The 13,833-nt window shown below is 35.1% G+C and overlaps 2 long non-coding RNA genes across 2 annotated transcripts; both read left to right on the top strand.

Moving 5' to 3' along the window:
• Window positions 1-963: 963 nt before the first annotated feature.
• On the top strand, window positions 964-11,407 carry LOC129942231 (uncharacterized). Its single transcript, XR_008781000.1, has 3 exons — window positions 964-1,024; window positions 1,188-1,257; window positions 11,269-11,407. It is a non-coding gene; the product is annotated as an uncharacterized LOC129942231 (long non-coding RNA).
• LOC129942232 (uncharacterized) lies at window positions 7,060-8,000 on the top strand. Its single transcript, XR_008781001.1, has 2 exons — window positions 7,060-7,631; window positions 7,694-8,000. It is a non-coding gene; the product is annotated as an uncharacterized LOC129942232 (long non-coding RNA).
• Window positions 11,408-13,833: the final 2,426 nt, after the last annotated feature.

Below are 13,833 nucleotides of genomic sequence, written 5' to 3'. Positions count from 1 at the left end.
GGCAGAGTTGAATTAGCGGCGAACTGCCTAGCAAAGAGATTTGCTTTCTCTAAGGAGCTAACAAATGGAGTGTCATTCACAACGAGCGTAGGGACCGAGGAAGAGGAAGAATTCCTCATATTTTTTACAAATGACCAAAAATTTTTACTGCCTTTGGGACATTGCAGTATTTTTTGCCGTAATTTTTGGTCATGTAAAAATTTGGTCCGTCGAATATGGGCGTTGCAGGCCTTCCTGGCTTGCTTGAACTTATTCCGGTTTTCCTCAGTTGGATTGGCTTTAAAACAACGGAAACTTACCTTCTTGATCTCAGCGCTGGTGTTGTTTTCTGCGTTTACAGCGGAGCCTAGTTAGTCGAAGTCCTTGACTACCTCAAAGTTATGTCTGTCGATGGTGACGTTTTGACTAAGACGTCGCTGTTGTATATCCTTTCTTGACGACAGCATGTACTTTGTTTTGCCCTCATTAACCGTTAAACCCATTTTTGCCGCCTCTGCCTCAATACTCACAAAAGCCCCATTGACATTGTTCTTTGCTAAATTCAAAAAGGTAAGTTTAATTTAAAATAAATTCTAAATGAAAAAACCAAATATGAATATAAATAATAATTCTTTTATAAGTGACCTTTTGTCACCTTCAACTTCCTAACAATTTTTATAACATATAGATGTGCAAATAATTCAATGACATAAAACATTTAACGAAAGACGAAATCGGGTAGCGTTCTTAGCTATTCATGGCGGCAGCATCCATCATTATCCCCCCCCCCCCCCCCCCCCCCAGTGCACAAAGTAAAGGAGCTCGGCTTCTATTATTTGATTTACATGAAAATAATACAAATTTTAAATAATTGTAATAAACAAATGTTTCATGACATGGGATATAGCCCAGGTTGTGGCCCCTTATTATTCGATTACATAATATCGATACTCGAAATATTTTTGTCATCTCGTATTAATAATAGTAAGTTGTATGTCATTCATTTTTATTTGTTGTGCTAATTTTCGATTGTTGTTTTTTCCGGGTTAGATTTTAAATATGTTGTTTTTTGGTGTTTTAAGTGTTAATTTTTATTATTTATAGAGTTAAAACCAATTGGATTTATAAATTACATTAAACAATTTTTTACTCTACAAGCATACATATGTATGTATAAGATAACGTTCTTTTCTTTAAATTACTTGCAGATGACTTGACCTTGATTTTGGTGGCTTAAAAGCTGAAGCTTGCACGCACCCATTGCTGTGAATTATTCTGGTAAGTCGTTGTTTTTATATAGTGGTTAGTGCTTTGATTTTTTTTTTCTCTTTTCTGGCCAACTTATGTTATATACATAATGTTAAATGTTTTCGTTTGAAATTCTAAAGGTCCGTTATTGGTTTCGTTGTTTTTTTTTCGTTGTTTTGATTTAATTTATAATTTTATTATTTTATTGATGTGTGTAGTCTAATTTATTACTACGGGTGTTATTAATATTATGTTAAGTTTAATATGAATGCATGGGAGGTAGTAATTTAAGTTTTATAATATTTTGTGTGTTCTTATTATGTTGTTGTTGTTGTTGTTTTGTTGTTGTGATGTATTATTGATTTAAACTGAAAATGCTGCTGGGTGAGTTGGTAAAATTTTTTTATTCTATATTTTATTAATCACTTGGTTTTTCGTTCAGGTTTGTTATATAGATTTGAAGTGCCGGACTACAAAATTTCAACTTTTTTTTTAGATTTTAGATATTTTATTCACAAAAAAATTCAACTAAATATGCAAATTTGGTTGATAATATATATAAATCAAATAAGATAAAATAAAAAATAAAAGGCTGTGGCAAGCCGTCTGCCAGATTGAGTTAAGACTGAAATTTCAGTGTATGAATTAATATTTATAATTAAAGATATTCTTTTTCAATTTAATTAGTTATTTATAGAGATGAGTTTCAATTCTTATAGTAAAAAAGTTATTTAACAATTTTATTGCTGGTTCAATAATACACAAGACTATACATTATTCAAGTACAGCTTTATGCCATCTATGTATATGACACATTAATATAATTGATAATATGGGCTTTGAGTTTGGCTAAAACGAAAAAAGATCTTTATAAAAGAATGTGACTTTTAGTTTAGTCAAAACAAAATATAGTGTCTATTACAATATTCTTACAAAAATTGTAGATTTTAAACAATGCAAAATTGGCTTTTAGTTTAGCTAAAACAAAAATTGAAAAATGACATACTTTAAAAAGCAAAGAAAGATTTATCGATATTCTGAAGTTATTAGGTTTCTGTAAGCTGATGCATTTTCGAGATAATAGTAGAGGTTATACCAGTTTTGTCCATTGAGCACAATTTTGGTTTCTTCCATGGACAAAGTCGTTTTTCCAAAATAGAGCATTCTAATTTCCTTATATACCGGACAGATTGAAAGAAAGTGAAAACAATCTTCTTTTGATTTGAGGTTACATAGGGAGCACTGGGTTGCAGTGTGCCGGACTATATCTAGTAGAAATACTTTTGAACAACTGCTGATATGATCTGGTATATTTCCTTTTGTATAATTTTATTTTATAGTTTCAATTTATATATTTGATTTTAATTTTATTGATTTTGCTTTTTGTATAGTTTATTGGTTTGGATGTGATGAATGTTTTATTTGAGCGTTTGTGAGTTCTTTTAATTTATTGAAATTATTTTGCTGAAAAATATTTATTTCAAAATTTTATATTTTGTTTTAAACCTTTTAATTAATTTAGATTTTCGCTTTCGTTTTTATTTTATGTTTTGTGTTGATAAGCTCAATTTTTTATTTTGTAAATGAGTTTAGGTTTTAGCATATAAGTTAATTTAGGTTTATATGATTGATTTTAGTATAAATGTATTGAGTTTTAGAATAAATGTGTTGAGTATTAATATAAATGTGTTGAGTTTTAGTCGACTGTATGAGATTTATGAGTGTGATTTAAAATATTCCGTGAGTGAGTATATGAAAATTCGTTTTATTGAATAGATTTTCATTCTGTTTTTTTATATTTGAGTGGGTTTGTTATTTATAATGGATTTTAATTCAGTTTTAATTATATTTGAGTGGGTTGTAATTTAGAATGGATTTTAATTCATAATTATGTTTGAGTGAGTTTTATTTTGTTCATATTTGATGTATTAGTTGTTCATATTTAAGTGGGTTGATTTTAAATTCTTCATATTATGTTTAGAGTTTCATTGATTTTTTGTTTTGACGACTCCATTTTAGTTTTGATGAATTGTTTTCATATTTTTTTTTGGTTTTAGAATTCATTTTCTTACTTTCAATTTTCATTTTGTGTATGACTTTCAATACGATTCCTTTTGTTTTTAAGTTGTTTCATTTTCTTCATGCGCTTTGTTTGATGGGAGTGGACATATCTTTGTGATAGGCACTTTGACTACACGGATAAGATTATCTTGTCCTGGGTTGGTTTCGACTATTCTCGCCATGGGCCATTTTGAAGATGGAAATCTTTCATCTCGTACCAAAACTAAATCTCCAATTTTGGATTGGTCCTTGATTTTTAGCCACTTAAGTCTATTTTGAAGCCTTGTGAGGTATTCTCTGCTCCATTCCTTCCAGAAGGTCCGTAGCGAAGCTTGTAGACGTTTCTATCTATTCAAGTATACAATCCTTTCAACTGCTAGGTCTGCTTTGGGGACTATATGAGCTGATGTGCCAATTAAAAAATGAGCTGGTGTTAAAGCATTGAAATCTTCCAAGCTGTCTGTAACCGGACATAAAGGACTCGAATTAAGGCAAGCTTCTATTTGTGCTAGAAGCGTACTGAGCTCCTCGAACGTCAGAGCTTGGTTTCGGACAACGCGACGCAAATGGTATTTAACAGATTTCACTCCTGCTTCTCGTAAGCATCCAAAGTGAGGAGAAGCAGGAGGAATGAAATTCCAATTATTACCCAATGTACTCAATGAGTCAGCAATATCAGTATAGTTGAGTTTAGCAGCATTTAGCATTTTTTGGAGTTAAACATTAGCACCTTTAAAGTTGGTCGCACAGTCACTATATATGTTTGCACATATGCCTCTGCGAGATGTAAATCTTCGGAACGGAGCAATAAAGGCTTGTGTCGCAAGATCTGTGACAGCTTCAAGATGAATTGCCTTTGTTGAAAGGCAAATAAAAATGGCGAAATAGCCTTTGAATTTTTTAGCACCTTGTCCTTTCTAGGCCTTTACTTCTATCGGTCCGGCGTAATCGACACCAGTGTGTGTAAATGGTCTTGAAACATTAAATCTTGGTGCTGGAAGGCTTCGTATCAGTTGTTGCAATGGCTAAGGTGCATCCTTAAAACAGGTCAAACATTTATTAATGTACTTTTTGACCGTTCTCTTCTTGTTGAAGATCCGAAAATGATTTCGAAAGTTTGCAATCACTTGGTGAATACCACCATGTAGAGTTTTTATCTTCAATTATTAATCTTGAGAAATTATGATTTGGCTTCAATACAATTGGATGCTTTTGACCATAGGTAAGGGTGTCATTTTGAAGTCTACCTCCGATTCATAATATTCCACATTCATCAATTACCACCATGTAGAGTTTTCATCTTCAATTACTAATCTTGAGAAATTATGATTTGGCTTCAACACAATTGGATGCTTTTGATCATAGGTAAGGGTGTCATTTTGAAGTCTACCTCCGATTCATAATATTCCACATTCATCAATTAAGAGATTCAGAGATTTGTTGAGTTTGGTTCTTTTGGTTTTCTGTAGTTCATTTATGACATCATGAAACATAAATCTTTGAATACTTTTGATTGCTGTTTGCATGGAAATATCGAGTTCTATGGGTGTCAGAACCGATTTTCTTCGATAAGTTTCGTCTTTTCTGGTGTAATAGATAAATCTGTGAACATTGGCTATAATTCTTAAGGCTTTTGTGAGTTTGGATTGTTTAGAAAGCACATCTAAAATTCCATTGGTATTTTGTATTGCTAAATGAGTTTTGATTTCTCGTTTTTATTCATTTGTTTCTCATTGGCTGGGTTGTTCTGGTATGGAGAATTTCCATATCTCCTGAAGAAAGGGTGGTCCTTTCCTCCAAAGATTATTATTCTTCAGCTTGGATGGAAGAATACCACGGGATGCAAGATCCGCTGGCTCGGTTGGAATGTGTTTCCACATGCTAAAATTTTTCAGCTTTTGAATTTCGGTAACTCGATTGGCAATTCACGTCTTCCATTTTGAAGGTAATCCAGAAATCCAACAAAGGGTGATTGTTTAATCAGTCCAAGCAAAGACTGATATATTCTTGAACGGAAGGACTGGTTTAGTATAGTTGAGTAATTTTGCCAACATCACTGCTCCGCAAAGTTCCAATCTTGGCAAAGAGTCTGTACTGACTGGATCGACTTTAGTTTTGGCTATGATGAAGTGGATGTGAATGCAATTCTTGTTATCTAAAACTCGAAGATATACCACGGCTCCATATGCCTTGGTAGATGCGTCACAGAAGCCATGGAGTTCGACCTGTTGGGTGCCATCCTCTATGTTTACCCATCTCGGAATGTAGATATCTTCTAAGACGTCTAATTTTTCTTGAAAGGAGACCCATTCATGAAGTAATTCCACTGGAATATTTTCGTCTCACGAAAGACCTTTCAACCACAATTGCTGCATAGTGAATTTCGCTTTAACGATACAGTGTGCTATCCATCCCAGCAGATCAAAGAGACGAGCAATTGTTGAAAGTATCGTTCTTTTTGAAACGACTTTATTGATAAGGATTTTTTTAAATGAAAATGAATCGGTAAAGGGGAACCACCTGATTCCAAGGGTTGTGGTGTGATCCAAAGCTCCGAATATCAATGACACATTTGTTTCCTGATCTGCCTTTGGTATTGAAGCAAGAAACTCTTCATTATTGCTAATGCATTTGCGGAGATGAAATCCAGCAGATGAAAAAAGCTTCGAGATTTGGTGATACTTTTCTTCTTCTTCTACTGAATCTGCACCCGATACCAAGTCATCGATGTACATATCTTCCGGAATCATTTGAGCGGCTAATGGATATGTTACTTCGATTTGCCAAATATGGGGCTGGGGCAGTACCGAGCATTAAAATGAAATAATATCTGTCGGTACATCTTCTCTATATCGGATATTTATGTAATTTTGTCCGTTCTTTACCTTAAAACAATCGCTAAAATATCTGTTTGAGTTTTAGGTCCAGTCATCAAATGGTCGTTCAAAGAACTACCGTCCGCCGTTTGAAATGCAGCATTAAAAACAACACGCAACTTCGTTATTGTACTAGACTCTTTCATCACGGCATCATAGAGGAAATATATTATCTATAGTCCCGACTTAATGGGTTTGCTCTCTTTCGGCCTACAAACTAAATTGATAGAATTTTGCCCGTTAGCATAAGCATGTGTTAGTTCTCCCGTGCATTTCTTATGGGAAAAACCAAATTCTATGTAGTTGTTATGGGCTTTTGGTGAAGTTTGCACAATTAGGGGAAACCAATATGAGGTGAACTCAGACGTTCAAAAAAGAAATCCGTTGAATTCAAAAATTGAAAAATAAATGCAATATTTTTAGAAAAATGAATTTTACAACCTCTTTTTAGTGAAAACTGTGCTAAAAATAATATTTGAATGCTTTTGGCACACAAATTCTATGTATTTTATGAAAAATTTCGCTAAAAACAGAAAAAATCGTGCTGAAAGTATGAGCGCACCCTAGAACTGTAATGCGAATGTGGCCCAATTTGAGTTATGTCAAGTTTTGACAAATCAACAGCGAGGTGAGTATTTTGACAATTCTACGAAAATGTAAACAAACGAAATTCAGTATCAATTATCAATAATGCAAATGGTAAAACAAAATATTAATTTATTGAAATAAAAATATATAATGAATTTAATTTAATCCTCAGATAAAGAAGAAACCAAGAATTATGTTGCAACAAGAAAAGTGAAAGTGGAAGCCCCGAGTAGGAAGCCAGCAACGCCGACATATTTATTGTGGAGTGAATAGCTACAAATTGAAGGTAAATGTGTTCATATTAATTTTTAACTCAAATTATATGAATATTGTTTTACACTTCTCAACAAGACTGGCAATCAACTCGCTCTATTCTGATGGCTTATATCCTCATTTTTAACCCTGTAGGAAGGAGAAGGGCCGATTACAGCGAAGGGATCGATGTCGCAGAAGTCTGAAAAATTGGCTTTGCAACCTATCTGACATGCTTCATTTGACGAGATGGATATACAAGTCGAGAGTTGTTATAAAGTTGAGGAATCTCTTTACTTGGTGGTCATTCATAGCCAAGCCAAATACAAATACAAGTTGAATTAATTGCAGCGTGTGATAGCAGTAGCACATTCACGTAATGTGCCACCATCTTTGCAATGCAAAGCACTTCTTTCAGCCAGCTACGGATAGACGAAAGATCGCAATGCATGCAAGTCCTTCCTCATCATGTGAACAATAGTTAATTAATCTACAGTCAGTTTTTCAAGACAGTACCTACCACCGAGGATTGGCCAATTGATCTGTTTCACTATGTTCCTTTTTTGCAGAAATTCACATTTGAATATCTTCCTTTTACATTTTTTGGTGAACTCGGTGATGTAGTTGGTAAGGATGTGTTTATAAATAATAAAATAAGAACTATCTTGATTATATAATTTAAATTGTAGGTGTCTGGAATTCAATTGAAATACCTTCCTTTATTCATGATTTATTGCTTTCAATGCCGTCAATATCTTCAATTCTGCCTCTTGTTACCAACCAAGAAGGAGAAAAGTTCGGAAAATCTGCTGGCGATGGTATTTGGCTGGACGAAGAAAAAACGTCGCCTTTTTCTCTTCATCAGTTCTTTTTGAAAATGCCACATTCTGAAGTCGAGAATCTTCTCAAGTTGTTCACGTTGTTTATATCATGTTTATATATTTTTTTAAATACAATTAAATTAATTCAAATATATTTTTTAAATTCCATTCGGCACTCAACGTTATAATTGGTAACATACATACATTTAAGGCTTTTTTAGGCTCACTAAATTCATGAAGTAGTTTTTTTTTTTTTAAATGTGATGATTTCCAAATGACTGAATGAACATGATAAACCAAAACATCAGAAGAATAAGAAGTTTGAAATGTGAATAATTTTAAAAATATTAAATTTAATTAAACGGATGATTTTTTCCAATTAGAAAAACGAGCAAACAAAAAACAGTGCAAAATTTATATTGTTTAAATGGGCGGGTAAAAATTCCAACGAACATTTTAGTTATGTAGGTCCCATTTTGTTCAAATCCGAAACCTATTGTTTTGTTTTGCAAAATTGATTGTCATTATTGACAGGTCACAAAAATTCCATAAGTTTCTTTTTAGCCCAATCCCCCATAGATGAAGATGAAGATTAAGCGAGTTAACCACGATATAAATGTTTTGATTCCTACTTACACATCGTCATTTTTTTTGAGTGGCTCGCATTTTATTTCTTGGCAGCTGATGAATATTCTGAGTTGCCAGTTGCTGCTGTTATTTCGTTTCAACACCAAAACTCAGCTGCTGGGAGTAAGGCGTTAGCGGTCGACTATTGAATGGCAAAACTTCCACTTGCATTATTGACTTGGTGGTGTTGTTGCTGATGGTTTTGTTGCATTGAATGCGTTTGAATATTGGTAGAGATGGTAGCTATGGCCCTTGAGAAGTATTTTGCTAAGAGAAATATAATATACAAAAAAACTTTCTGCGAATCAGCGCTTTATGCGCTTGGACTTCCAGATTTCTTAGGGAAATTGCTTCCTGTATGAGAGTATGTTATTCGCACTATCTAAAATCAAAAGATTGACTATAAAATAAATCGATTATTGTTGCACCTCCTTCACTACAATTTGACTTACTTTTTATTCAATGAAGTAAACTTGTATATACCCTCTTCATTATAAAGAATTTTGGTCTAAAAAATATCAAATAATATTAAAAATCAAAACAATTAACAAAAACTTACTCGTAAAATCCGAAACCTATTGTTTTGTTTTGCAAAATTGATTGTCATTATTGACAGGTCACAAAAATTCCATAAGTTTCTTTTTAGCCCAATCCCCCATTTTGCTTTTTTTCTCCACTCACATGTATTCACCGACAGCGAATTCGAGAGAGTTTACCTCTAATATGAGATAGTTCACCTCGAATAAAATTTGAGGGTGTTTCAGGTAGGACGGGTACCGGTCGGGACTCTAGATAATATATTTCCTCTATGCACGGCATGATGAAATGGAGAGTTAAATCTGATATCTATGTTAATATCTACTTCTTCCATTTGATCAAGTGTGAGGTATTCTTTTAAGCAATCGTTATATTCTTTGTTTAGTGTTGGGGTGTTTAATAATTCTTTTTCTTGTTTGTAAAACATCAATAAGGCTTCTTCATTCGGTAAAAGTTCTGTAAGGGTTGTGTATATATAACCTCTTGTCGACGTAACAAAATCTGAATAATTAGAACTCAGATTCAAATTTACAAAATGTTTACAGGAGCTAGCTTTGTTTTGTCCTAAAAAGGAAGTTGGAATCTTTTTAAGACCCAATAATTGAACTGCCGATTCGGTTATAAAAGTAGCTTGAGATCCGGGATCGATCAAGGCTCTTAATTGAACAAAGTCTCCTTGGGTTGATTTAACTTTTATAATCGCTGTTGCTAATAAAGTTTGGATTCTTTTAGATTCGTTTAGATGAAAACAGTTTGAAGATGTTGAAGGCGGTATATATTCCGTTGTTACATGATGTGTTTGTGAGCGATTTGGATTCTAGGAGTTTATATTTGTTTGAGCGAATGTGTTTCTATTATTATTCTGTTGAATGGGTGTATATGAGTTTGTTTGTAGTTGAGCGCGAGGATTATTTGAAAATGTGTTATTATTTATTTGTGTTGTGTTGAAATAGGTTATGATTACCTTGAGAGCTTTATTGTTGATTGTTTGCATTTGGAAAATTGTTTGACTGCGAGTATGGTTGCTGAATTGTGTTGTTAAAATTGTTGCTGAAATGTAGGAGTGAGTTGTGTTTTTATGGCAAAAATGACACGACTTATTACTTGGGCACAAATTTGTTAGGTGACTGAAGGCTAGACAATTAACATTTTTAAAAATTTCAAACATGTTCGTTAGGAATGTACACCTTTATGACACAACTTACACGTAAAATTCTCTGTCGCCTCAGTATTGAGATGAAAAACATTTTTTGCTTGATTTTTCTGTGTTGATGGTGTATTTGTTTGGTACTGTTCGTCCATCATCTCTAAGGTTCGGAACCTCGCTTCCAAAAAGTCAGAGAACTCTTTAAATGTAGGAATCTCTTTTTTTAGTTCCGAGAGTTGTTTCCCATTTCGACTGCACCGTAGCTGGTAGCTTTTTCAAAAGCAAAAATATTATAATTGCATCTCAATGATGGACAGGCAACTGCAGGTTCCTTAAGGCGTGTAAAATTTTTTTTGAATTATCTAATAATTGTCTTACGCCCTTAGCATTCTCTTCTTTAACAACACTTAATTCATAAAACAACTTAAGTTCGTTGTTAACGAGAATTCTTTTGAAATCGTACCAAGCTTTATCATAGCTTTCATCATCCACACTTATGTATTCTGGTGAAATACCAGCACATTCTTTACAACTTGACTTCAAATAATGTAATTTTTCGATTTTTGTAAGTGAAGTGTTGTTATGCACCAGTGAACTAAACTGGTCATGCAAAGAACGCCCATTTTGATACTCTACCGTGAATGTCGGTGGGTGAATTTTTGGCAAACGTACATCGTGCGGCTTGTCATTGGTCGACTTTTGCACCAAAGTCGGAGTAGTCGAATCTTTTACTTTAGCTGCTGCTTCTATTGCTGCAAACTTTTCTAGCTCATCTAGCAACACAGATTTATAAATTGTATAAATCTCACCCGCTTCATTTAAAAGCTCTTCGATCGGTGTTACGTCGTCATCGCTGCAAACAGCGATTTGGTGCTGTTAAACAATGGTTTGCCAATTGTTACCAAGCGTTTCAAGCCGCGTAGAGGCATAATTTTTTGTCCTACGAGTTGCAGAAACTGTCTTCTTAAAATTCTCGTAATCTTTTGACATCTGAGCATATGTATATATTTTTTAAAATTTTGACAGCATTCATTTTGATTTATTTAAATTTTCTTTATAGTATATATGTATATGTATGTCTGCATATAAATTACAAAAGTAAGTAAATTTTACTCACTGCGATTACTTTCAGGAATGGGTAGCTGGACAACTGAGCTCTTAGAATGATGACTACGATGGCGATGACGACGTGCGTCGGCGGCGGCGTTGGCGATGACGATGATGATGAAGATGAAGGTGATGAGGATGATGGTTATGATGGTGATGATTATGATGATGATGATGTTAATGATTATAATAATGATGATTGTGATTAAAATGATTTTATGCAAATTAAATTTTAAATTTAAATGTTTTATTGTCGTTAAATAAATTTGGAAAAATATGCCACAAAATGTCGGCACACTGTCTTTTTAATTAAGTTAAACTATGCAATTCAACAATATAGGCGGTTCGTTTTATAAAAGGCTCGCGAAGGACCAAAATGTTCTTTGCTAAATTCAAAAAGGTAAGTTTAATTTGAAATAAATTCTAAATGGAAAAATCAAATATGAATATAAATGAAACACACTCTTTCAACGTTATAATCGAAGTAATAATTCTTTTATTAGTGACCTTTTGTCACCTTCAACTACTTAACAATTTTTATAACACACATGTGCAAATAATTCAATTACATACAATATTTTTCGAAAGACGACATCGGGTAGCGTTCTAAGCTATTCGTGGCGGCAGCGTCAAACAGACATCACGCTGAGTTCTTCCGATTATGTCAATGTCATCAGCATATGCTAGTAATTTCACAGACTTTTGAAAGAAAGTGCCTCTAGTGTTGACGTGTGAGCTCTGCACTATTCTTTCAAGCACGATGTTAAAAAAATCACATGACAGCGCATCACCTAGTCTAAAACCTTTTTTGACACCGAAACTTTCTATTAAGTTGTTTCCAACCTTTATGGAGCAGCGTTAATTCTTCATAGTCATCCTGCACAAACGGAGAAGTTTGGCAGGGATGCCAAAACTAGCTCGGCCCTGTAGATGCTGTCATATGCGGCCTTGAAATCGATGAAAAGATGGTGGGTGTCGTGTTCTTGGGTTTTTTCCAGGATCTGCCGTAATGTGAATATTTGATCAACTGTGGACTTTCCTAGTCTAAAACTACACATATTACGGCAGAGAAGGTTTCATAGGCGATGTTAGGTAAACTGATTCCTCTATAGTTGGTGCAGTTTAGAGATTCTAATTTTTCCAGGATCGGGCAAACAATACTGAGGTTCCATTCATCGGGCATGCTTTCTTCCAACCATATCTTACAGATAAGTTGGTGCATGCTACTAACCAACTTATCTTCAGCTGCTTTACAGAGCTCAGCATTCAAGCCATCTGCTCCACCGGCTTTATTAGACTTCAGATAAGATATGGCAATCTTTACTTCGTCTAAGTCGGGAGAACGGGATTGTTGGCTTTCGTCGTCTATGTTGAATGGATCATCCTGTCTGACAGCGGAATTCAGTTCGTCGTTGCCGTTATACAGTCTGCAGAAATAGTCCTTACATATCCTCAGCATTGACTGCGGTTCCACTATGATGTTTGCACTTTCGTCTTTGCAGCTTTCGGTTCTAGGTTTATGTACCTGTGAATTTCGTTTCACCTGTTCATAAAACTTTCGAACTTCATTCCTGCTTTTAACCTATCAACATCTTCGGCCCGAAGCTTCTCATGCTCTCTCTTTTTCCTTCTGAGAAATCGGCGTTCCTCTCGCCTCTTCTGCTCATAGAGCTCATGAGCAGCTCTCGTCCTTTTATGCAGCGCCGCTTTGCGTGTCTGTTGTTTGGCTGCATTTGCCTGCCGATATTAATCATCGTAGGACACGATGTTCAAATGGTAGACATGTGCATTCAAGAGGACACAAGCGTCAACAGGTTTTTCTCAAAACCAACCTCTGTCTATCAACTCCTACTCTCACCTCCCCGTGGTGAACATCGGGTGCCTAGTACCTCAACTGGAGATTGGGTTCCAACCCCAGTGGAAAGTTGTTGGGTGCAGCAAACGAGAGAGGTGGGGAGAGTTGTTTCCACTAAGGCACCTCTCCTTATCCAGACGGCAGCGGAGGAATTCCCGAGATGGAATCAACGGTGGCGTCTACAGTTCCAGTAAGGTTGAACTACTTATTGAACACATTATAGGGCTTCTTCGACTTATTCGAAGCCCAGGCCTATAAGGAGCGGTTTTATCCGGCTCCCCATCCTTGGAGTTATACTTAGGATCTGGCCCTGCAGGTTGGGGGTTGTGCCGTCGCGGTAACTTTCTGGCCACGTAAAAGCTTTCATAGTTGCGAAGCGCAAACGAATAAAGGACAACGAACTTCGGATATGCACGTGGAATGTTAGGTCCCTCAACATACCACGTGCGGCCGTAGAATAAGCGGAGGCCCTAGAATGATATAAAGCAGATATCACTGCCATCCAGGAAATACGATGGGATGGGCCGGGCAAAAAGAGGATGAAAAACTGCGATATTTTCTATGGTGACTGCTACCACGAAAACCAACAGCGCTTATTTGGATGCGGCTTCGTCATTGGAGCCAGACTTAGGCAAAAAGTCTTGAGCTATAGGTGCATCAAAGAGCGCCTCATGACCATACGCATCAAGGCTAAATTCGGCAACATTAGCTTGATATGCGCGCACGCCCCCACAG

Source organism: Eupeodes corollae, chromosome 1 (genome assembly GCF_945859685.1).
Source record: "Eupeodes corollae chromosome 1, idEupCoro1.1, whole genome shotgun sequence".
In the NCBI taxonomy this organism is placed as follows: Eukaryota; Metazoa; Arthropoda; class Insecta; order Diptera; family Syrphidae; genus Eupeodes; species Eupeodes corollae.
Note: the sequence above shows the minus strand (reverse complement) of the source record. Positions and strands in the feature narration are given on the sequence as shown.